This window comes from Pogona vitticeps, chromosome 1 (assembly GCF_051106095.1).
Source record: "Pogona vitticeps strain Pit_001003342236 chromosome 1, PviZW2.1, whole genome shotgun sequence".
Lineage (NCBI taxonomy): Eukaryota > Metazoa > Chordata > Lepidosauria > Squamata > Agamidae > Pogona > Pogona vitticeps.
Genome location: NC_135783.1, coordinates 38566267 through 38589081, shown reverse-complemented (window position 1 = coordinate 38589081; position 22815 = coordinate 38566267). Strand labels below are relative to the sequence as shown.

Sequence of the window (22815 nt, the reverse complement as noted above, 5' to 3'; positions counted from 1 at the left end):
TCCCATTATTATGGATAGAGCTGCACCGGCTATATCAGACTACTGAATCTGAATTTTTTGTTTATTCTAAGGAGGAAATTAAATGAGGAAATTGCTCAGGCCAATAAAACTTCTTTCTTGTATTTTTGGAATGCTACAGGGAAAGGGGGGGAATATATATTTAATGGTATCCCATCTCAAGTCAGCATAAAGAAAATGAGATTGGAAACATAGATAAATTCATAATTAATCTTCCTAGCCCCTGGCAAAAAGTGAGCCTTCTGTTTTATCTCTTGTTCATCTCACAAGGCGTCTCACTGCAGCATGCAGGATATCAACATGTTAGAACTACAGAGGTAGATCATCTATGCCAAACATGTCTGTAGGAATCCAAATGAAACATGCAGTATAATCTATGAGCAACAAATATTACTGATAGCTATTTGCATATGTAGTTTTGCTAGCATCAGTCTTTATTCGTTTTTATTTTTTAAGGGTTTTTAAAGTCAGTTTGCTCCTATTTTAATAACATTGTAAGAGAATTTGAGAGCTTACTGCAGTAAGAGTACTGTAAAAATAATTGGATTTTTTAGTAATTTTCTAAAAAATTTGAATCCTGTGCATGTTCATTTCAAAGATGTCCCACTGAGTTCAGTGGCTTCTTGCCTTTAGATCAGTGTCCCTAAAATTGCAGCTTTAATGTACTAAAATTGCAGCTTTAATTCACACTTCCTTTTAACGTTTTTTTTTCTAATTTAATTCAATACTAAAAAAATTGTGTTCTAAATGCACTACAGTCCTTGGGTCTTATTGCTATGTTTTAATTGCATTTTCATTGTCCCTTTAATGGCATTTGTTTTATTTGAATTTTACTGTTAGGTGCATAGGGAACCATTTTTTTTGCAGAAACGTGGGGAGAGGTCTGTTTAATGAAGAAAGAAATACAAAATTCTCACAACCCATTTGAATGAGAGGCAAGCTAGTTTAAGGCCAGGACTACATTACAAAATTATAAGGACGTGGTGGTGCTGCAGGTTAAACCACAGAAGCCTCTGTGCTGCAGGGTCAGAAGACCAAGCAGTCATAAAATCGAATCCACATGATGGAGTGAGCACCTGTCGCTTGTCCCAGCTCCTGCCAACCTAGTGGTTCGAAAGCATGCAAATACAAGTAGATAAATAGGTACCACCTCGGTGGGAAGGTAACGGCATTCTGTGTCTAGTCGCACTGGCCACATGACCACGGAAACTGTCTTCGGACAAATGCTGGCTCTATGGCTTGGAAATGGGGATGAGCACCGCCCCCTAGAGTTGGACATGACTGGACTAAATGTCAAGGGAACCTTTACCTTTACCTTACATTACAAAATTACCATAGAGTTGCATCAGGTTTTTTTAATGACTTAAAGTACCAAGGGTTTTTCTACTGCTCAAAGTGCCTTCAAAATTCACACTAAAATAAATGATCACGTGTGAAGAGTCCACAGTGTACGCACTTCCCAATTGGAGTTGCAAGCCCATCTTTTTCTAGTCCTCTTCCTTTCATTTCCCACAAATTGAATTCCTCAGAACTGGCATAGCACTAACTATGAAAGGGTGACCTGAAAGGCTTATCAATGTGCAACAGAAATAGGAGTTGTGTGATTAGAAGTGGAAAGATAAACATTGTTGCAGCACTAATTGCCCCAATGAAAGATCAGGTGGAAAGAAGAAAGCCAACAAGGCTGCTCTACAGGCGTTACTACCACAGCATCAAGCTAAACAGATTTTAAGGCTGTTTTTAAACTTATACTAGTTAAACAGGCTGGTTTTACCCTGTAAGGCCCTAAACAGCTTGGATCCAAGCTGTCTCAAAGGACTGTATCTTCCTTTATGAGCCTGCCTGGGTGTTTAGATTATTGAGGAGGCCTTTCTTTTGGTCTCACCACCTTCAAATGTGCATTTGGTGGGCGACACAGGAGAGGGCCTTCTCTGTTGCTCCTCCCAGACTCTAGAGCTCCCTCCCACAGGAGGCCAGGCTGGCCCCATTTTTGCTGTCCTTCCGCAAACAGGCAAAGACCTTTCTCTTCAGGCAGGCTTTCCCTGAGTGAGAGGAGTTTTTAGAGGGAGTTTTGTGCCTTGTTGCTTTTAAATGTATTTTTAGTATTGATTATATCATTTTAATATAATATTTGCTTAATTCTTTTTATTATTTTATACATAATATTTTTAGATTTTAAATATTGTCTTTTCATGATGTAAGCCACCTTGGGTCCTTTCTGAGGAGGAAGGCAGGATAACATTTTTAATTAATTTAGCTAAAAACAGTACGTATAAAATAATAAAAAAGGAAAACAAATATTGTAGTAAAATACAATAAAATCAACACATTATTTAATTAAAAGGGGGAAGAAAAAACTGGTGCAAACTGCAAGGTATAACATTCTGTAGAAATACCCTAAGAGAGGCCTATTTTGGCATGCAACAATAGTTTAATTTGAAAGTGTGTTGAAAGAGAGAGAGTTCCAGCCCTGCCCATAATGTAGAGGGAGAAAGATTGTCTGAAGGGGAAAGTGTCTGCTAGACATAGAGCCTCTGCACTGTCTTCTTTTCAGGCTGTCCTTCACATGGAGACATTGACAGGCAGGGAGTGGGCCTAGAATGCTTTCCTTGCTGATGCTTTCAAATCAACTGTTTTTGAATAGGGTTAATTATTTGCTTAAATCTGTTTCAGAAGACAAAAATTGGGACTACAGAAGAACTACACAACTTTAGTTTTGACAACAAAGAAACTGAAATAGCTAGATATGTTGTATACCTTGGTTCAATTAGCAATCCAGATGGAGAGTACAGCCAGGAAATCAGAAGAAAACGGATACTAAAAAGGGCAGCAATGAAGGAATTAAAAGGATCATCAAGTGTAAAGGTGTGTCATTGGAGGCCAAGACCACAATCATCCATACTCTTGTATTTCCAATCACCATGTAAGGCTGAGAAAGCTGGGCAGTAAAACATTTTTTAAAATAATTTTAAAAAACTGACAGGAAAAAGACTGGTTTGTTTCAAATTTGGTGCTGGGAGAGAGTTTTGCTGATACCCTGCTGTTGTTGTTTAGTCACTAATTCGTGTCTGACTCTTTGTGGCCCCATGGACCAAAGCACGCCAGGCCCTCCTGTCTTCCACTGCCTCACAGAGTTAGGTCAAATTCATGCTGGTAGCTGTGGTGACACTGCCCAACCATCTTATCCTCTGACGTCCCCTTCTCCTCTTGCCTTCACACTTTCCCAACATCTTTTCCAGGGAATCTTCTCTTCTCATGAGATGGCCAAAGTATTGGAGCCTCAGCTTCAGGATCTGTCCTTCCAGTGAGCACTCAGGGTTGATTTCCTTCAAAATGGATAGGTTTGTTCTCTTTGCAGTCCAAGTGACTTTCAAGAGTCTCCTCCAATACCACAATTCAAAGGCAATAATTCTTCAGCAGTCAGCCTTCTTTATGGTTCAGCTCTCGCTTCCATACATCGCTACAAGAAAAACCATAGCTTTGACTATGCGGACCTTTGTTGGCAAGGTGATGTTTCTGCTTCTTAAGATGCTCTCTAGATGCTCCCTCTAGGTTCCCAAGAAGCAGGCGTCTTTTAATTTTGTGGCTGCTGTCACCATCTGCAATGATCATGGAGCCCAAAAAAGTAAAGTCTTTGACTGCCTCCATATCTTCCCCTTCTATTTGCCAGGAGGTGATGGGACCAGTGGCCATGATCTTAGTTTTTTTGATGTTGAGCTTCAGACCATTTTTTGCACTCTCCAATTTCACCCTCATTAAAAGGTTCTTTAATTAATATTCATTCTTACTCTAGAAATATGAGCTGAGCAAATTAGAGATAAAAAAGAAATAAAAGGACTCCAAGCTTTTGCAGATGATCTAGTTATTATTTTGAAGGCTCCAAGGGGCTCAAATGAAGACCTGATGGAGATGCTGATGAAGTTTGGTGATATGGCAGGAATGAAAATAAACCAAAAAAAAAAGAAAAATAGTGTACTTGTTAAAAATATGAGATCAGGAACAACAGAAATTAATAGAAAGGACTAACTTTCAAGAAGAGAAGAGAATCAGATACTTACGGGTCTGAATCATAATGAAAATGAGTACATTATTCAAAGACAATTATATGAAGTTGATTAAAGAGATACACATTAGCTTGTAGAGATTGGAAAATTGCAGCTATAGTTGATGGGAAGAATAGCAACCATCAAAATGAATGTTCTACCTAAGATTTTATTTTTATTACAAACAATACCCATAATATTAAAATAGTCTTTTTTTCAAGAACTTAACAAGATAATCATGAGATTTGTGTGGCAAGGTAAAAACCAAGAATTAAAATCAAAGCAGTGCAAGATGCCAAACAAAGTGCAGGTTTTGATCTCCCAGATTGGACACTGTATTATAGAGCCTGTGTATTAGTCTGCATAAAGGAATGGATAACTTTAGATAATGATAGACTACTCAAATTGGAAGGACATGATTTACAGTTAGGTTGGTATAAAAAGATAAAAAGCAGAAAAGTTTCAACTCACATATAAGGAGAGCCCTACTAGGGACTCAAAAAAGATCATCCAGCAGATTTATCAAAAACCACAAGGCTGGGTATCATCCATAAAGGCCTTTACACAACCTAACCTTATGACAGAAGCGAAACTTTTAAGATATCAAGATCTATTAAAAATGATTGTGGGTTAAGGTCCAAAGAAGAGTGAGAAACACAAAACATATACAGTATCTAGACTGGTGGTCCAGAGCACAAGTGGAATCTAGATATAGAAATGATAAAATGGAGGGCTTTTACACAAAACAAACAATATTCGATAAATGTATTCACGAAGGGATCTAATGGTTGTTGTGGGTTTTTCAGGCTCTTTGGCCATGTTCTGAAGGTTTTTCTTCCTAATGTTTCGCCAGTCTGTGTGGCCGGCATCTTCAGAGGACAGGAGTAGCACTCTGTGCTCTGGTGCAGTTTGTTTGGGAGTTGAGTATTTATAGCTGTGGGATCAGCTTTTGTCCTTTTCAGGAGATGGGTGATTATGGTTATGGAATAATCTACCTCCAGAGATCTGTATGGCCCCTTCGTTGGGTATTTTTAAAAGCCAATTAAAAACTTGGCTATTCAGGCAGGCCTTCCCTCCGGGCACTATTTGATCTATCTTCTTTATTTTTTTCCCATCGTGAATGACTTTTTAATCTTGATAATGATGCTATTTTAATTGTTTATTTTGTATGGTGTATGCCGCCCAGAGTAGTCGAATGACTAGATGGGCGGGGTATAAATATAATAATATAAATAAATAAATATTGTGATCAATGTGTTTTTGTTGTGGGTGTATTGTTGTGATAAGGAGGAGAGATATCTGTCACTGTGATTAGCTGGTCTTTTGTGTGTAGTGATCATGGTACTTGTGGCTGGGTAGAGTTCATTGACCTTTTGCAGGCTGTATTTTTCAGTGCTGGGAGCCAAGCTTTGTTGAGTTTTAAACTTTCTTCTTTCTTGTTGAAGCTTTGCTGGATTTCAATGGCTTCCCTGTGCAGTCTAACGTAATGATTGCTGGTGTTGTCCAGTATTTCAGTATTTTGAAATAGAATTTCATGTCCAGCTTGTTTTAGGGCTACTGTTGATTTTTCCAGTTGTTTTAGTCTGCAGTGTCTCTCATGTTCTTTGATCCTGGTGTGAATGCTGTGTTTTGTGGTTCCAATATATACCTGGCTACAACTGCAAGGTATCCAGTATACTCCTGCAGTGATTCCTGTCCTTTGCTGACTATAACATTTGTTTTATTTTTGTGGTGGGCTTGAATACTGTTTGTAGGTTCTTTACCCCTTTGATGTATGGCAGAAATACTTTATTTGTGGGTATTATTCGATAAACTTCTGCTGGGCTCAGATGATAAAGTAATTAAGAAAAATGTCTGATTATTTGCTTGAAATTAAAATGCAAGATGAGATGTTAAAGGAATATATGATTAGGTTGGCACAAAATATAGAACATAATATTGATATTGATGAATGGTTGCAAATATGGAAAAATAACATAAAGCTCACAAAATCTGTAAATTCCCAGGAGAACATATATAAGATATTTTATAGGTGGTATATGACTCCGAAAAAATTATCAAAGATTTATAGAGAGGTGTCAAATATTTGTTGGAAGTGTGAAGCACAAGAGGGAAGCTTTTACCATATGTGGTGGACTTGTAAAGTAGTGAAACAGTATTGGATAGCAGTACATACTCTGTTACAAAAAATACTGCTTTGTAATGTTCCACTAACCCCAGAATTGTTTTTACTGAGCATTATGCCGGATAATATAGATAAGACAAAGAACTACCTAGTTATATATGTATTGGAAGTCTTTCAAAACTTCTGATAGAATATCCATTTCTGCCGCTTCCCATATCTTCTCAATGAGTTCTTGTTTCAGTATCTCCAATTTCTCTCTCTCTCTCTGTCTCTCTCTCTCTCTCTCCAGTACAAGGTGCAGTTATATAAATATCCATCACAATGTCTTCCATTGACCCATGACTACTATTTTTGATCAGGAATTTTTGGTAGGGGACATTGTCAGAAATTATTTGAAAAATCAAATAAACAATTTCTGTTATAATACCCTATCTACATGCTTTTTGGCACTCTTAAAGAACTCTGATTGTTTATGAAGTCACACTTTCTTCCCTTTCATTTTTTAAATGGACGATATTTAGCATGGCATCTTCTTGAGAACGAACAGTGTGTTACAACTTAATGCCATATCTGATACCATATCCAATTCCTTGTTAACTATAGAGATTCATTTTAATTACAGGGATAATTATCTAGAACTTCAAAATTTAATGCCTCTTTTCAAAAAGCAATATATAATCCCTTTCTCTTTTCATTTTATAACAGGATATCTTTAAGACTACTTATTGTTAAGTGAATTAGCAGCAGTCAACAAATAAGAGTTATCCAGATTTGAAAACTGTACATTATTGCAGTGTAATCTGTGCAGGATTACTCTGAATGTTTACTAAGAATCATAGTCGAACATCTTACACATTTACTGCAACTTTTTCATTTTACTTTTCAGTGTAATATCCTATGTGTGATTACTACATTTAACATACCAAATGTCTACAATCCAGAATAATTTAAGTCTTACCTCCTCCTGTACTAACCTGATCTCTGCTAAGATATGAAAGAGAAAACACTCTCTTTAAATATTGTGTTTTATCTATGACTTTTGCCTCATTTGTATTTTAACTGGAAGTATTGTTTGATATGATATTATAGCCTGAAATCCTATTGTATGATGTATTCATCGAAAGACCACTGTGTAAGCATTCTCCCTACTTTGCATGGCAGCCTGCACTTTGCATACCAGGTCTCACATTGTTTACGAGATCTGTCACACAACCAGTTGTGTGATTAGCAGCACAACAAGGGGTCTGCTGGAGCAGCAGAGTGTTTACATGGTTGCTCTTATCTTGGCAGGAGTTTCCAAACTACAGCCCATGGGCCACATCCGACCCACCTTGTCTTTTTATCTGGCCCGGCAGATGGGTGGGCTGGAGCGTGGGCAGGCGGGAATGTGTGTGGGCATACAGGTGTGTTAGAGTGCGGGCAGGCAGGCGCGCCTTCCTTCAGCCCTCAAAAATCTGGGACGTATATGTTGTGGCCCTCATTCTGAAAAGTTTGGAGACTCCCTGCTCTAGTTCATAAGCAGCTGGAAGAAAATCCTATTTCCTAGTTGCATATTCTGGTCACACAGGCACCAGAAAAGCAGGAAACAAATGCCTAGATAAAATGTCTAAATCACTGTACAACCTGCCATGAGTGACAGTGCAAGATCAGGCCTGGATATTGGGGATCAGAAGTGAATTGCCACAAAAGGAGGGTCTCCTGGGAGAGCAAGAATGGGAGAGCACAGCACAAGGAGGGCATTTTAGCAAATGGGATGACAACCCTGAACAGTCGTTGAACTACTGCCACTCGGCAATGAAACCCTCTCTTTCCTTGCTTTCTATTATAAAAGCTACAAAGTCAAGGGAACTCATGAAAGATCTAAATACGTATATAAGATCATTAACAAAAATAGTGGCACTAACAATAAAGGAGCACTGCATATATTGATCTTGTACATTAGGATACTTCTAAGACATAAAGGCCAGGATCCCATTGGTGTTTCCTTAATTTGCCACAGCCAAAGAGAACTAATCGACAAGGTGCTGAGATACATCTCGGTCACATGCTTTGTCACATTCCCGGTTGCACAACCAAGATATGCCCTGGTGCCTCATTAATTAGCCATGGCAAATTACGCATCACTTGCATGAACGCCTGTTGGGATTGGGCCAAATATACACGAATTGTTGCATACTTCATAAAAACTGACTTAAATTCAAAATATTTTATGCCTGTTTGAAGGCAGTGGGACACAACAATCATCCTTGTATGCATGTTCTTCTTCAATAGGAAGATCATGAAGGTCATAAATGACCATTACTTAGAATGTCCACATATCACCAGGGTCATGGGTCACATTTTCCCTGGGTTTGCTACCTCCTGTCCAGACAAGTTATACAATTCACCCTCAGACAGAATATAGCTTGGGGAAATGAGAAATGCTTTGTGGGGCCAATGCTTTGGATTAGAATAACTTGAATGCTTCATTTCAAATGAGACACCTTGTGATCAAAACAACCAGAGGCAAGACTACCAAGTAGTTTTCCCCTCTGGCTTGCTGTCCATTACACAACCAGTAGAGTGACTAGGCACATGGTCATTTCTGCAATGTATACAGGCAAGCACAATGGACAAAAAGTAGAAGAGGCAGAATCACTTGTATGATTAGCCATTGTCAGAGAAAGTGTTTATGGCAACCCCAGTAGATATCTAAGGAATTGTTTTCCCATTGCCACCTCTGGTGAGTTTCTATTGTGGAGCAAGGATTTGAACCCAGATCTCCTGAGTCCTAGACAAGCATTCTACCCAATACACTATTGGCTCTTCACTATATCTTATTATATGGGTTTTTCATTATTTCCCTATGGACTGTGGGGATATTCTTTCTTTTTTTTTCTGTCCTGAATCTCCCATCGCTCAGCCTCCTTGTATGGCCCCAGTTTCTTTTATTATGAGGAACCAAAAAATACCTCAGTTCACTTTCCCCATGCCATATGTAGTCTTATACACTTTAGCATGTCCACCCTTGCTCAGTATTCTGTAAAGTAAAAGCTCTCACCATTCATCCTCTTGGACTAAAGTTATCTTTTCCTCTAAAAGGGGTGGTTCCCTTGCTCCCCTGGGTTGTCCTTTTTGTGCCCATTCCACTCATTCCGTCTCCAAGGTATCCACAAAGCCTTTAGGTAAACATGTGGATGTGAAGATGAGAGCTTGGAAAAATTATCTTTTTGAACCACATTTCCCAGAATCCCTCACTCAGCATGGCCATTCGATGGGTCTGAGAGTTGTGATCTCAAAAAAGTAATCTTTATTTGCTCTGGATAAGACCATCCAGAACCATAGTAACCATAGTATTTCCAGTACCAGAGGCTGTCTGTTTCTCAGTACCAGTTGTGGGGAACAAGAAACAGAAGGACTTGTTACATTTTGTCTAGGCAGGCTATACAATTTATGAAATATAGCTCTGGGGATTAATTAACTCTTAATCCAATATCCTATTGCTAGTCCCAACTAGAGTAGACCCCCAGATTTTAATACGATTTAGACAAGTTTTGTCTGACCATTCATCAATCACTGTAGTGTAGTGGCCTGCATAATTAAATTGTAAACTGCCCATAGAGGGCTTTAAGCACTATGAGGTGGAATATATGCAGCATGCTTTGCTTTGCTGCTCACGAGTTGAGACTAGTACTAAGATACTGGTCCTAGTCCTTTGAGTTAAAATACCCTGAATTGTTTGTTTTTGAAATGGAGTGTCATGAAACAAAGCAGACTTGAGACCAGGTTGTTTTCCATTAAAATTAAATTATTTTGTGTATAAATCCATCTTGATGAAATCTTGAAGTGAAAAATTACCTAGGCATTTCATAGTGAAAATAACCACAAAAATATAACAAAAGTTACATTGACACCTCAACATAACCCTACCAATGTATAGGTTCAAGATCTATATTGTTAACTTGTTCTTAACTTTGCATCATTTTTTAAAGAACAGTATTGTCCATTTTATTTTATTTTTCACAGGTTCCATTGTGTTCGTCTGATTTCTCTTCTTTTCAGGACTCCTACTCCTTTATGTTGGTTACTTGCAAACACTGGGCCATTTTGATCTTGCTATTTTGAATGTTTCAGTTGTTTTTTGGGAAAGGACTTGTGCAGAAACAACTAATATTCAATGAAGCAAGGCTGCATTCAGTCCAATCTAGTTCTGTTTCAACAGAGACACAAACTAAATGACCCATCTCCTATCTGTATACAGGTCACTGCTTTTCTTTGAATTTTAACAATTAACTTTGGTTTTAGCTGTGTAATATCAAATCCATATTAACAGACTTAACTTTAAATTAATTCTTTCCCTGCACAGAGGAAGCATCTCAGAAATATTTTGAGATTTTAAGTTAATTTCTAAAATGGTTTCCTGTTGAATTTGAGTCATTTTTTAAACAAGCTGGAGAGAGGGAGCCATAAGCTTTACATATTTTCAGCCAGTTGTGTTTGTCACTCACTTGTGTTTTTGCAACAGCAGAAGCCTCTATGCTTCAAGGTCAGAAGACCAGCCATCGTAAGATCAAATCCACGCAACGGAGTGAGCTCCCATCGCTTGTCCCAGCTCCTCGCCAACCTAGCAGTTCGAAAGCATGTAAAACTGCAAGTAAATAAATAGGTACCACCACAGTGGGAAGGTAACAACATTCCATGTCTAGTCACGCTGGCCACGTGACCATGGAAACTGTCTTCGGACAAATGCTGGCTCTATGGCTTGGAGTCGGGGATGAGCACTGCCCCCTAGAATCGGACACGACTGGACTAAATGTCAAGGGGAACCTTTACTTTTACCTAAAGGGAAAAACAGAAAGGACATTCGGTGTGAACTTCAGATACCATTCCCCATGCAGTCCCCAGAACCCACTGAGTTTTGTTTTGTTTTTTAATCTGAAAGAAAACCTTCATCTGGGACACTGAGGGCTCCCTTTCCATTGAAGACAATAAGGGGACTGCTCCAGGACAGAAATGCTAGAGGAGGGCTAGACTTCTTGCCTTCTCACCCCATCAAACTGGGGGTTTCTCATGCCATCAAAAACAGAGACATATACAAACGTCTATGTTGGCATGAACTTTCAAGTTTGCAAGAATGAAAACAATGCCATCTTCCACAGAACTGGAGAATCTGTCTCTTCTTCAGCCACTCAAATTGGTTTGCTAGTTTTCCTTCCTGGACCATCTAGTGGCTGCTTCTTGGACTTGCATGTTGTGCTGAAATGATTGCAGACTGGCAAGCTTGAAACTGAATCTGCATGTTACAAAACTCTGGAAGGGTTAGGTATCTGCACAGAGAGCCTGTCAACAGTTGAATCCCAGAAATAACCACAGCCGGGAGAGCAAAGAACACACCTCTAAAGAATCCAGGCATTGATTGGTGTGGGAAAACTGCTTTGTAAGGGCCAGATGAGTTTTTGTCTTTCCAAGGTGAATTTTGGCAGAGTTCAGTTATGCTATGTGTACTCAAGATGTACCACAGAGATGAGACAGTTGGCCAGTTTCTGCTGATTTTACACTGTACCTGTGATTTCATTAGATGTCCTGACAAGTTAAAAATAAATAACTTGGAAACCCACATTGAGCAATCAAGATACTCAGGGATCAACAACAAGCTGCTACAAACGGTTACATTAGGACACTTCGAATATGCTTTATCTAGCTACTGCTAACAACGTTTATAAAACAGAGTGTCTTCAAAGATACACATAAAAGCAGCATTGGCACAGACAGCATCACAACTGTTCCATCTTTGGATGCAGCAACTCAAAACAATTATATTGTGTTGTATCGAAACCATTCACTGGTCAAAATTCTATTGTGAAATTACACAAAGGGCATAACTTTTAGCAGAGAATTCTCATAAAATAAGAAATGTCTACAGGCATGATGCATTGCAGATTGAGATACATAAGTCAGCATGCAGCAGGTAATGCCCATAGATATTTCTTAACTTGCCCCAATTTGCTGCAAAGTTACACCTGTTGCATGGCTGTGCAGCAGGATTTTGGCTAAGAAGTGTTTTTAGGCCAAGATGTTCTTCTTAGTCCATGTTGTCATCATGTTGTATCAAGTCAATTCTGAAGGCAACCCTATGTATTGTTGTTGCTGCACCATCAAGTTGCCTCTGACTTATGTTAGACCTATGAATTAGTGCCCTCCAAAAAGTGCCATCATTAATAACCCTGCTCAGCTCTGACAAAGTCAAGGTTGTGGCTTCATTTATGGAGGCTGTCAATTTCACATTTAATTTCTCTCTTTACTTGCTGCCTTCAACTTTTCCTAACATTACATTTTTTCCAGCAAGTCTTGTTTTCTCATGATGTGCCTGAAGTACAAAAGCCTCATTTTAATCATTTTTGCTTCTTCCCATGCCTACAATCTGATTTGTTTTACCTCAAATGTTTATTTCTAACAATCTGTACTTTACGGTTTTCATTCTATGACTGCAGTATTCTAGCCTTCTGCATTTTATATGCTTTTCTTAGTCTTTATTGAGTTACCTTGGTACTTCTTCATTGGTTACCCTCTTGATCCATAAAATTCTATTGAAGGATCCTGCTATACTTGGGACATGGTGGCGCTGCAGGTTAAACTGCAGAAGCCTCTGTGCTGCAAGGTCAGAAGATCAGCAGATTGAGATCAAATCCATGCGACGGAGTGAGCTCCTGTCACTTGTTCCAGCTCCCGCCATTCTAGCAGTTCGAAAGCATGTAAATGCAAGTAGATAAATATGTACCACCTGGTGGAAAGGTAACTTGGCGGAACGCCTTCTCCCATCTAGATCTACCCGTGTCACTCGCGCGAGCCAGGAGATAAGGCTGAGGAGCCTAACGCCGAGAGAGGCCCGAAAGGAAAAGACCAGAATCCGGGCCTTCTCGGCGGTGGCTCCTCGCCTTTGGAACAACTTGCCCCCTGAGATTCGCGCGGCTCCCTCGCTGGGCATTTTTAAGAAACAACTAAAAACATTGATGTATAGGCGGGCCTTCCCAACAGAAAACCCTTGACGATCTTTTTTCTTATTCTGTTCTTTATTATTATTATTTTTTATTTAAGTTTCTGCTGTAAAGTTTTAAAATTACATTGTTGTTTTACTGTAAGCCGCCTAGAGTGGTCTAATATGATCAGATAGGCGGGATAGAAATAAAATAAATAAATAAATAAATAAATAAATAACGGTGTTCCATGTCTAATCGTGCTGGCCCCATGACCATGGAAACTGTCTTCGGACAAACGCTGGCTCTATGGCTTGGAAACAGGGATAGAGTCGGACATGACTGGACTAAATGTCAAGGGGAACCTTTACCTTTACCTATCCTACTATAATTCAACTTTGCAAATGCTTCTGTCTTTTTCTTGTAGTTGTTGCCTGTGTTATAAAGTCTATGATTCTACAATAGAAACAAGAATGCATAACATCATACAATGTGCATTCTCATATCAGTTGTACATTTTTGTTGCATACTATATAATACATGTTAAGAAAGCTGTTCCAGGCCATCTAGATTCTGATTTTCATTGCATAGCTGTTATCCTACTGAGTATCAGTTCTATGGAATGATTCAGTGCCTTTTATTCCAGATGCAGTTGATGCGCAGATAATGCCCCAAGCTTTGGATACTGGCTCTATACCAAATGTTCAGCATATTGCATCTGATGTCAAATGACATGATGCTGGGGAAATACTGACTCTTTGGCTACATAATAGCAAGAAACAGAGAGTACAATGCTTTTTGGGCATTTCTGCTTGGCAAAACCCTGTAATTCAATGTAGCATATGAATAATCATCTGAATAAAGTTGTTCCTAAATTCCTGGTATAAATGCCATGAGCTTCATTGCTATGGAAATGTGCACAATGGAACTGGTGCAACTGCAATTCAAGGCTAAATACCAGAGCAATACCAGGTCTCTGGGTAATAATATCTGAATCTAGACTTGCAAATTCAAAATCCTGTGCCCTTTGTTTCTCTTGAATATTTATATGAACTTTTTGTTCTTGTTTTGGATAACTCAGTGGTTTAGGTATCTGGCTACAGAGCCAAAGGTTGGGAGTTCAATTCCCAACCATGCCTTCTTGACAGGGGCTGGATTCAATGATCCATAATGTTTCTTCCAGCTCTGCAGTTCTAAAATAATAATCATCACCATTATTTCATTCTCCATCTGTATTAAAGGAAATTTAGAAAAATATACCTACATATCACTCAAAAGATTATGACTCTTATGGCACAGTGGCTAAACGGCTGTAGTGCAGCCAAAAATGTGCTCATGACCCAGAGTTCAATCCCAGGTAGCCAGCTCAAGGTTCACTCAGCCTTCCATCCTTCTGAGGTCCGTAAAATGAGTACCCAGCTTGCAGGGTGGGGGGGGCAATGTGTAGACTGCATAATTAAGTTGTAAATCACCCAGAGAGTGTGTTAAGCACTATGGAGTGGTATATAAGCAGCACACTTTGCTTTGCTTTAAAACTGCTTATGGTGTTTACAACTAGGAGGTGATATAAAATTATAAATTTAATGAAAAATACAATAACAATGCAGGGGCAATTAAAGTGCAGATGTAGCTGCTCTGTTGGTCAAGTGGTATCAAATGGTTCGCTACAGCATGAGACAATAAACAACACTGTAATATGAAAATATGTGATTACCTGACCTTAAGAAATAGAAACCTATTTATCCATTATAATGTATTTATCCATAATACAGTATTTGTAAAAAAAAAATAAACCTTCTCTACAAGATGTATGGTTGACTGGAGTCCCTCCAGATGTTGCACTTCAGCCCTTGCCAGCCTCCTCAATGGGCAAATCTGATGGAAGATCTCATTTAGTAATATCTGCAAGACTATCAGTTCTGGGTCCTGGTCTGTGGAACTCAAAGCCACAATTTAGGCGACACAACAGATCCTGGATGAAAGTTGCTTGAAAGACCCATGCAGTTATTGGGCACCCAGTAAGCGCCACAGACAAGCAAGCGCAGGTTTGAGACACAGCCTCTAATATCCAAGTCTATTATCACTTTAACCATCGCATTATACTGTCCTTTCCTTTATCTGTAGATGTTCCTCCAGGAGTAAGCATTTTGTGCTTCTGACCAGTAAATAAACATACCTGAAGGACCTCCTCCTTTCATATGAACCTACCCAGCAGTTAAGATCTAGCCAGGGGACCCTTTTGAAAGAGCCGTCCCTCAAGGAGGTAAGAGGGACGGCTTGTAGACAAGGGGCCTTTTCGGCAGCTGCCCCCAGGCTATGGAATGCCCTCCCGACTGAGATTCGTCTGGCACCGACGCTGATCATATTTCTGTGCCAGGTCAAAACCTTCCTGTTCCAGAAGGCTTTTAATTGAAATAATATTAGCTGTGGGTCTGATGGCAATTTTAATATATTTTTAATTGTATTTTAATTGTTCAAAATTGTATTGTATCTTAAATGTTGTAAGCCACCCAGAGACCTTTGGGTAGTGTGGGCGGCATATTAATTAATTAATTAATTAAGCACTGAATAGGTCTCTTCTTGGGACTGAAATTAAAGGTTTATCGACTCTGCCCTTAAGAAGGAAGAGAACACCAGTGTCTATTGGCTTCTGTTTTAGATAGTGATTCTGCACATCTGCTCTTGAGAAGGCTGGTCATCTCGTCTCTGCAAACTCTTCTCTGTTTATGGAAATTTGGACATTGCCAAAGGGACATATGGTCCAACCCCTTCTGCAAGGCAGAACCATGACAGAATGGATATTGACTGATCACTCTCTCAAAGCTGCAGCTTTTACTTGGAATTCCATACAATATTTTGTTGCCGTATTGTGTTATATTGTCTGGTCTTCTGTGTGGGAAGGTGATCTGCATAATAATGTGACCTCAGCAGCGCAGTTCCAGTCACATCCTGACAGGAGATGAAACCAGACCATTCCCAGAGAGATGTGCATGACTCCGTATACAAGACCTGAACATGAACGCAATGCCCATAGAAACTCCTGCCTCTTATTCACTGTAAAGACAGCTTGGAAGTAGCAAGTTACAAACAACAGTTACAGTACTTACAATCGATCCCTAACTAAAACATAATTAAGATAGGCCACAGTAAGGGATAACATCCTTACTGGGGTATAGCTAAAACTATTGTATAAGTAAGGGGCAGGGTATGTTCACCCTCACTACTTAGGTGTATTTTGTACCACAAATCAGCAGTGTATAGGATTGTGGTAGTTTTTTAAAAAAAATAACTACAATCAGATATAATCTAGCTAGTGTAATTACTTTTGTACATTTCTATTAATTAATTGAATGAATGAATGAATGAATGAATGAATGAATGAATGAATGAATAAATAAATAAATAAATAAATAAATCATTAAGACTTCATCAGTTCTACAGATATTGGGGGGGGCGGGTTTGCCAAGGGAAATCAAATAAAGCAAGAAGCTGATTATAAGTGGACCTTCAAGTCTGCATTTGAGGCTGGCCAGTGCTGGCGAAGTTGAAAAAGAAAGAACCAAATGAAAGGTGAGCAGGGGCCAAGAAGCTGGCCATCGTTACCACCTGGAGAGTGGATCAAACAGGAACACGGGTCACCTGGTTAAAATTCCACCCCACTGAGGTGTGTTGTCTTTGTATTTAAATTATAGTAATCATTTCTCACTTTGCATTTCATGAGGAAATCAAACGCAAACCAGTGTTCTCCTCTATCCGCCTCTATTCCAAAACACCTCATCCATAGCTCTAACATTTTCTCCATGATCCACACTGACCTACGACCTGTCTTTACTCAGGGAAACAATTTTTTTTTCTTTGATTCAAAAGCTGGCAATCATAAGTGCCTTTAGAGTCAGAGCCTGGGAAGTGACATCTAGGGTTATTATTTTTACCAGTCCTGTCTATCTGTCTGTCCATTTATCCATCTGTCTATTTACCTTTTCATTTATAAGAGCTCATGTTTTTCCATTCTGCAAGCTGGTTTAGAGCAGCTCAAAATGAATTAGTTATCATGATAATTACAATTTTCTAGAAATGTTCAAAAGTAATTACACTAGCTTGATTATATCTGATTTTAGTTTTTTTTAAAAAAAACATCACAATCCTATACACTGCTGATTTGTGGTACAAAATGCACCTAAGTAGTGAGGGTGAACATACCCTGCCCCTTACTTATACAATAGTTTTAGCTATACCCCAAAAAGAGGGATTTTATCCCTTACTGAGGTCTATCTTAATTATGTTTTAGTTAGGGAATCGATTGCAAGTACTGTAACTGTTGTTTGTAACTTGCTACTTCCAAGCTGTCTTTACAGTGAATAAGAGGCAGGAGTTTCTATGGGCATTGCATTCATGTTCAGGTCTTGTATACGGAGTCATGCACATCTCTCTGGGACTGGTCTGGTTTCATCTCCTGTCAGGATGTGACTGGAACTGCGCTGCTGAGGTTACATTATTATGCAGATCACCTTCCCACACAGAAGACCAGACAATATAACACAATATGGCAACAAAATATTGTATGGAATTCCAAGTAAAAGCTGCAGCTTTGAGAGAGTGATCAATCAATATCCATTCTGTCATGGTTCTGCCTTGCAGAAGGGGTTGGACCATATGTCCCTTTGGCAATGTCCAAATTTCCATAAACAGAGAAGAGTTTGCAGAGACGAGATGACCAGCCTTCTCAAGAGCAGATGTGCAGAATCACTATCTAAAACAGAAGCCAATAGACACTGGTGTTCTCTTCCTTATTAAGGCAGAGTTGATAAACCTTTAATTTCAGTCCCAAGAAAATACCTATTCGGTGCTTAATTCATGTGATGGTTATTCGTACAGATAAGATCAAGACCAAACCCTCTGTCTATGCAAAGTGTGGTCTTGGGGGGCTATTGTTAATCCTGTAGGGTTACTGAGATCATTTTTGTTTTCAGCTTTACTTTACAGTGGTACCTCGGTTTACAAACGCCTCAGTTAACGTAATTTTCGGTTTACAAACGAAAATCCATTGAAAACAATGCCTCGGGTTTTTTTGCAATACGAAGCAAGTTTTTTGCAATACGAAGCATCCCCAGGATGCATTGCACCTTGGAGGTTTATAGCGCCACCCCCGTGCATGTACTCCTAAGGGAAACTGCATTTCGGTTTGTGAATTTTTCACGATATGAAACATCCCGGAGAATGCATTAAATTCGTAAACCAAGGTACCACTGTATTATATATCATCTTAAGCATTTTCTGTGACAAAAGTAGTAAGTTCCAGGAAAACATGGTACTGTACTTTATCCCCTTTAAGCCTAAGAAAAAGTTCTTGAAAACTTGCCATATTTGTGACACATCAGTGATCCAGTAAAATATATATATAAGACAATTCTGATCTGGACACTCTCTCAATGCATCTCTCTTTGGCATCTTGGTTGCAGTTCACTGGAGACCCACATGATGGCAACAGCTGCTTGAGATATCGCCAATAGCTCTATCCAGCAGCCAACCTACTAGACTCTAGTCTATTGACTTAATTAAAAGCACATTTCTTAATAAAATGGAAGTGCCTTTGTCAATGCAAAACAGCAATTATTCACAAATCTCTTGGGAGCCATGAGATATTATGTCACTGTCAGCAGTGATGACAAACTCCTTGGAGAGGGGTGGATGTTTCATATGGGAACAATGTCCTGCATTTCTTTTGAGAAGGGAGGGGAGTGACTAAAAGTGGACACAGGAAGCTGATCTTAGCTTAAGTAAATACTGAGTACTGCCGCAGCCCTTTGCACATTCTTTACATTGTTAACCATTTGAACATGAGGAACAAAGAGGAGGAAAGAAAACTAGAGGCAAAAAAGAATGCGCTCTTTCCCAATATTATCAAGAATAAAACACTGATCATAAAAAATGGGCCATACCATTGCCTTTCTGTATTCACAAAAAGTTTGCTCTGCAACAGCGGTAGGTATGATTGAACTCCCAGAACAAGAAGGAAGATTTTAAGCTCAGGCAGCAATTCTAAGTATCTAGAGCTGTGAACCTGTTCCTAGAGTGAAGAAACAATTGTTTTTTCAGATGACAACTCCTAGAAGACCTCTGGGTAGTGTGGGTGGCATATAAATTGAATAAATAAATAATAAATAGAATGCCACTAACATTCTGGCTGACTTATTCTGGGAATTTTCCAAGCTCTCTCTCTCTCTCTCTCTCTCTCTCTCTCTCTCTCTCTCTCTCTCTCTCTCTCTCTCTCTCTCTCTCTCCCTCTCCCTCTCCCTCTCCCTCTCCCTCTCCCTCTCTCTGTCAAGGATTTCAGTTTTTTACAAAATAATCCATTGGGAGTTGCAAGTGCCAAGGGGGAGTGGGGTCAGACCCAAAGTGGGTAAAACCACTTCTTTTCTCTTCTGCCACATTTCTCTCCTCCTGCCTCAATCTCTGACAAGCCACTTGTCTCTCCCCCACACCCATGGCCAGCAGACTGTTCAGGGGGGAAGAGATGGCTTTTGACAAACAGTAGAATGGGGTATCCTTTATAGTCAAAGAGTGGGAAAACCTGTACTGGGATACAATCTCAAAAATGATAGAATGATTTCAATACGAATCCAAGGCAGACCTTTCAACATGACAGTAATCCAAGTTTATGCACCAACCACCGATGCTCAAGAGGCTGAAGTTCACCAATTTTATGAAGACTTGCAACACCTTCTAGAACTGACACTAAAGAAAGATGTTCTTCTCATTATAGGGGACTGGAAAGCTAAAGTAGGGAGTCAAGAGATAAAAGGAACAACCGGTAAGTTTGGCCTTGGAGTTCAAAACGAAGAAGGGCAAAGGCTAATAAGAGTTTTGTCAAGAGAACGAGCTGGTCATCACAAACACTCTTTTCCAGCAACACAAGGGGTGACTCTACACATGGACATCACGAGACAGGCAATACCGAAATCAGATGGAAAAGCTCTATACAGTCAGCAAAAACAAGACCTGGAGGTGATTGTGGCTCTGATCCCCAGCTTCTTATAGCAAAACTCAAGCTTCAACTGAAGAAAGTAGGAAAAACCACTGGGCTAGTCAGGTATAATCTAAACCAAATCCCTTATGAATACACAGTGGAAATGAAGAACAGATTTAAGGAACTAGATTTGGTGGACAGAGTGCCTGCAGAACTATGGATGGAGGCTCGTACATTGTACAGGAGGCAGCAACAAAAACCATCCCAAAGAAAAGGAAATGCAAGAAAGCGAAGTGGCTGTCCAACAAGGCCTTACAAACAGCAGAGAAGAAAAGGGAAACAAAATGCAAGGGAGATAGGGAAAGTTACAGAAAATTGAACACAAACTTCCAAAAAGTAGCAAGGAGAGACAAGATGCATTGGACTAAATGCAGATGTGACACATTTCCTGCCCACAGGATGAACACACTGAGGTCACTGCAGATGGTAACAGCACCCACAAAATTAAAAGACTCCTGCTTCTTGGGAGGAAAGCGATGACAAACCTCAACAGCATCTTAAAACACAGAGACATCACCTTGGCGACAAAGGTCCGCATAGTCAAAGCTATGGTTTTTCCTGTATGGAAGTGAGAGCTGGACCATAAAGAAAGCTGACTGCCAAAGAATTGATGCTTTTGCATTGTGGTGCAGGAGGAGACTTTTGAGAGTCCCCTGGACTGCAAGGAGGACAAACCTATCCATTCTAAAGGAAATCAACAATCAACCCTGATTGCTCACTGGAAGGACAGATCCTGAAGCTGAGGCTCCAATACTTTGGCCATCTGATGCGAAGAGGAGACTCCCTGGAAAAGACCTTGATGTTGGGAAATTGTGAAGGCAAGAGGAGAAGGGGACGGCATAGGACGAAATGGTTGGACAGTGTCTTGGAAGCCACCAACATGAATTTGACCCAACTCCAGGAGGCAGTGGAAGATAGGAGGGCGTGGCGTGCTCTGGTCCATGGGGTCATGAAGAGTCCAACATGATTAAACAACTAAACAACAACAACAAGAACAACTAGCAGAGTGTTCCTCCCCCTCCCAACTTCCATCATACTACCCATTTGGCCTTCAATTTCATCAAACCCACCCACCCAGAGGAATGCATTGATTTCAGGATATTCCCATTATCTTTTTTTCGTTTCTTTCTTCTTTTGAACTTCTTTGCATTTTTCCTCCCATCTTCCTCCTCTTTTGTCTCTCGTCCCTACACCCATCCCAGTATGACATTTAGACTGAGGGACACAACCTGCAAGATCCCATGTGATAACATCTTGGGTCACTCTAGATTCCATTTTTAAAAATAGTGTTATGTAGATAACTTTTCAATCCTCATTGGGAGTAAAAACCAATGAACAGAGCAGACTTTTGCATAGCCATGCAAAACCTAGGCATCACAAGTAGATTTCATACGTCATGTTTGAGTCAGCTCAGATATAGGAGAAATAGTGGACCTAATCTTTGGGATTTTGGTCATGGGACTCTATATTGGCCCATACTTTAGCATCACAAACCAATGTTCCTAAAAACAAGTTGCAGGCTCAAGGTTGACTCAGCCTTCCATCCTTCCGAGGTCGGTAAAATGAGTATCCAGCTTGCTGGGGGGGCAATGTGTAGCCTGTATAATTAAAAATTGTAAACCGCCCGGAGAGTGCTTGTAGCGCTATGGGGCGGTATATAAGTCCAATAAATAAATAAATAAATAAATAAATTAACAACTTTTGAGTCTTCTCAGTACTGTTCTCAGAGATGGTTATGGCAGTTTTTCTACCCATTATCTGGATTTGTTTCAGCATGATTATTCTTCCTGGGTGATTTTTCTTTAGGTTTTGGGGGGATAATTATCAGTATTATTAATTTATATACTAATGACTAATGCTGGCCATAGGGGTGGGGGAAAGCCCTATGGCACAGTGGTTAAACTGCAGTACTGCAGTTCAGCCTCTGCTCATACCCTGAGTTCAGTCCTGACAGGTTCAGGTAGTCAGCTGAAGGTTGACTCTACCTTCCATCCTTCTGAGGTTAGTAAAATGAGTACCCAGCTCATGGAGGGGCATAACCTTTCTTGCTTAATTATGTTGTAAACCACCCAATGAGTGGTGTAAGTACTACAGGACAGTCTGTAAATTGAAACAGCAACAACAACAACAAAATGGGAATCAACACAGTTCCTATGTGCAGGATCAGGTGATACCTTTGCTCAGCCATTTAGAGTACGAAACAAAAAATGAACAGTGAGATAAATCATTGTCTTCAAAGCTGTGCATCAAGCTCTTGTGGGCAATTCCAAAGTTATGTGCGGTTTTTAATGTCCCAGATTCACATGGCTGATGGTGTAGAGGCCAGGTTAGCTTCTTAGATGGAAATAACCGCAGCATTCATGTTGATTTAAAGCTCCTCCTGGGCTAGTAGTGGAATTCATGGGCCATCCCTTGAAACAGAGGACAGTTACAAGCAATCTGGATCCCTGCCACCACCTTCTCCCTTTCCGCCTGTTTGAAACTTGAAGAGATTCTTTTTAGCTGAGGGAGGCAGGCTGCAAAGTAGCATGGCCTGCCTCTAACAAAACTGGGATTAGGAATTTAGTTAAACCACCAGGAACAGTCAATTTAAGCCAAATATAAGCCAAATAAACAGTCTTACCTACATTCTTTAGTATGCAGTACCAC

General features: G+C 39.7%; 1 long non-coding RNA gene across 1 annotated transcript in view; it reads left to right on the top strand.

The window, feature by feature from the left end:
* The window catches only part of LOC144585810 (uncharacterized), a 256170-nt gene extending 234391 nt beyond the window's left edge, over nt 1–21779 (top strand). Inside the window, exon 2 of the long non-coding RNA XR_013540374.1 lies at nt 21693–21779. This is a non-coding gene — a long non-coding RNA (uncharacterized LOC144585810). The remainder of the gene's footprint in view (nt 1–21692) is intronic.
* Nucleotides 21780–22815: the final 1036 nt, after the last annotated feature.